Source organism: Apium graveolens, chromosome 10 (assembly GCF_009905375.1).
Source record: "Apium graveolens cultivar Ventura chromosome 10, ASM990537v1, whole genome shotgun sequence".
Lineage (NCBI taxonomy): Eukaryota > Viridiplantae > Streptophyta > Magnoliopsida > Apiales > Apiaceae > Apium > Apium graveolens.
The window spans coordinates 66,977,688-66,980,907 of NC_133656.1; the positions used below are offsets into that span (position 1 = coordinate 66,977,688).

Below are 3,220 nucleotides of genomic sequence, written 5' to 3' on the forward strand. Positions count from 1 at the left end.
CTTGAAATGAATAATAATAACAAAGATATACTTATATGAAAGTACGATCTTTATTTGAATAATCGAAAATAAGTTTGATTATTATTCAAAACTATCGAATATACCTTATTCGATTAATATTTATAGAAAACTATATATATATATATATATATATATATATTACTCGGGAACATCGACTCACGGTTTAGAAAAATGTTCACCTTTGGGTCCCCTATACTAAGGGTATACACAACTACTGCTTATCTCTACCATAGGTATTATGCAGTTTATAAGCATTTGAATTGATAATAGAATATCAAGATTTCACAACATGCATATATATACCATATCAATATGCTCCAATATATCGCAAAATTTGCTAATAACAGTCATGCACTTATCTCAAGATAATGCATTAATATATTTACATCACAACAACAGTATAACGGGTAGAAAACTTGCCTGAGCGACTGGGGGTGGTAAAAGACCTGGGGCAAGTCTGGTAACCTATAAACAATATATAAGTTGGAATTAAATCACGGTCGCTTAAGAAACTAGACTTTAACCAATTGGACCCTAACGTTCGCTTTTGCGCTTAACGATTCACATAAGTCGCTCGAGTACCCTCGGCTCCACCATTTTAATCAATTAACCGTTACTAATTTTAAGGAGACGCTTTTGCGAATACTTTAACAACTGACCCATTAACCTTAAATAATTATTTTGTAATCCAATTAGTCTTTTAAGGGCCTTAAACAAGGTTTCAAAGTTAAGCGAGGGGTAAAGATTCGTTCGCGAAATATCATAACTTAAAACGGTCGTTTCTCCTAAACCGTACATCGGATCTAAGTGAACCACATATCAAAACGAAGATTGAATCATAAACTATCTAAGCATGGTAATGGTCCGTTCATGGAATTGAGTTTTCGGGTGCAAAAGTTATGCAAAAAACAGTCTAAGGAAAATTGGGCATTGCGACGGCTATAACTTAGCGATTCCCAAATTTTTTTACAAGACCACAACCATACCAAACCAACCCAAAAATCAACATACTACATTATAACATTCCAAAAAGCCCCTCAACTTCATCATACACCAAAACAAGTTCCTCACAAGCATCCATTTACATAATAACTCATAACTTCCATTTAAAGTTTATAACTACTCTAAAATCATACAAACATCCAAGAACTCTTAAAGAACAAGTTTAAAACTCATGGTATGGCTTAATCACAAAGAAGGGGAAGAGGTTATACCTTCCTTGGAGAGTGGGTAATGCTTAACAAACCTTAGATGATCCTTAACTAGCCTTATAATGATTAAAACCTCAAAACAAAATCAAGAACACAAAGTTAATTCTTGAAATACTAATCCCTGAACTGTAAAACGTTAAAAACGGGTATGGAAATCAAGAAGGTGAGGATAGTGATTACCCTAATTGTGTAGAGCTTCTCAAGGGATTCAATTTGATAGGTAGAACGCGTAAAACGGCCAAGGGAAGCTCAAGATACAAGCTTTTCTTTCTCCTCCATTTTTACTCTCTTTCCACTCGGGTTTTTCATGAAAAAAAGGATGAAGTAGTCTTTGGCTTGCTTGGTTGATTTTGAATAATGTGTCCAAATGTGTGGTTTGATAATATCTATACTAGTCCACTTATTTAAAGTGATTACATCATCTTAGTGACATCATTCCCTTGCCAAGTGTTGGCTAATTGTGGTGGATGGTATCTTAAGCTCTGAACCACTTGTTTTAGCTTCTCTTGGAAGCTTTCTCCCCATACTACTTGCATGCATTCATCCTTGATCGTTAAATTATTTAAGGCTCGTTTATCGCTCAATATCGTTGCTCGTTTGAGGGAATATATCCGTGATTTTATTACTTGGGTTCCCCTAACCTTTCTCAATATTTTATATTCCTTTTATGATCCTCTCTTATAATCCTTGAATTTAAATCATTTTAATCATGTTACCTTATACTCAATTCCTTCGGTATCTGGTGGATTTTCGGGAATAATCAAAGTGTTCAAATTTGGATTCTGATGATCTTTACATACACTTATATACCATATGGAGTACTAATAAGATCTCAGAAATATCAATAAAAGAATTCCTACATAGTGTGGCATGAAAAGTTTTCTTCATCAGTATAATCAGTAAAATCACTATTCATAAGGATTACAAAAAGTCCAAAATTTTTGGGGTTATTACAACAATGCCTTTTTCCTTAGGCCTTGGAGGTTTCTTTGCAACAAAAGCTTTTGGCTTTAGATTTTTCTTTTCAGCTTTAAATCTAGCTTCTTCCTCCTTGAGATTTTCTAAATCCATTCCTGGATTATGCTTTAGAAATAATCTTCTAGCAATTTCCTCATCAAGTGTCTGAATCTTGGGATCCTTGTAGTAGACAGTAGTCTGCTTTCCCTTGAGCTTCAGAGTTTGCATGAACTTTTGAGAATCTTGACTTCCACCTTGTATCAGAACTTCAGGCTTTGTCAGACTTTTCTCATCAGAACTTGATATCAGATTTTGAGTTTCAGTACTTGCCATCAGATTTTGAGTTTGAGCAGCTTCAGAACTTGTCTACTTTTGAGTATAAGATTTGCTTGCATCAATAATTAGTTTCCTTGAAGAAACCTTGCTGCTTTGCTCTTTTCCTTGAACTTGAACTTTACCCTTGCTAGGGTTTCCCTGGTCATCAGCTTCATCATCTTTCTTCTTCAGTAATTGATCATTTGAGCATTTGGACTTATTTAACTTCTCCCCCTTTTTGGCATCATCTGATAGTAAGAGTCGGAGAAGAAGTTCAACTGAAGATTGAATTTCATCCAATTGAGCCTGTTGAGAAGCTTGATTAGCCAGGACCTCATAGATTTGGGCATGTTGCTTCTCTTGAGTTTTCTCAATTGCTTCTACTTTCTCAGAAATAGGTATGATAAACCTCTTTTTGTCAAGTTTGGTCTCCATATCTATCTTTTCAGCCTTTACTAGAAGTTTGTCAACCTTTTCTTGAGTAGCATAGTGTAGACCTTGAAGATTTTTGGTAGACAGAGCTGTGACTTTGAGCTGTGTCTTGACATCAGAATTTATCACATGCTCATCAGCTTTAGCAATGTGCTATGTCAGAACTTTAGAGCTTGGAATGAAATCAGTTTCATTCCACTTCTTGGTCCACTCCACACCTCTGTGAGTATCCTCCTAAGGAATAGGTGTAGCTTGCTCAACAAACTTCTTAACCAATGCTTCCT

The 3,220-nt window shown here is 35.1% G+C and overlaps 1 long non-coding RNA gene across 1 annotated transcript; it reads right to left on the reverse strand.

The window, feature by feature from the left end:
• Positions 1-441: 441 nt before the first annotated feature.
• On the reverse strand, positions 442-1,540 carry LOC141689763 (uncharacterized). Its single transcript, XR_012562501.1, has 3 exons — positions 1,413-1,540; positions 1,236-1,305; positions 442-486 (listed from the first exon to the last, which is right to left on the reverse strand). It is a non-coding gene; the product is annotated as an uncharacterized LOC141689763 (long non-coding RNA).
• Between the last annotated feature and the right edge of the window lie 1,680 nt (positions 1,541-3,220).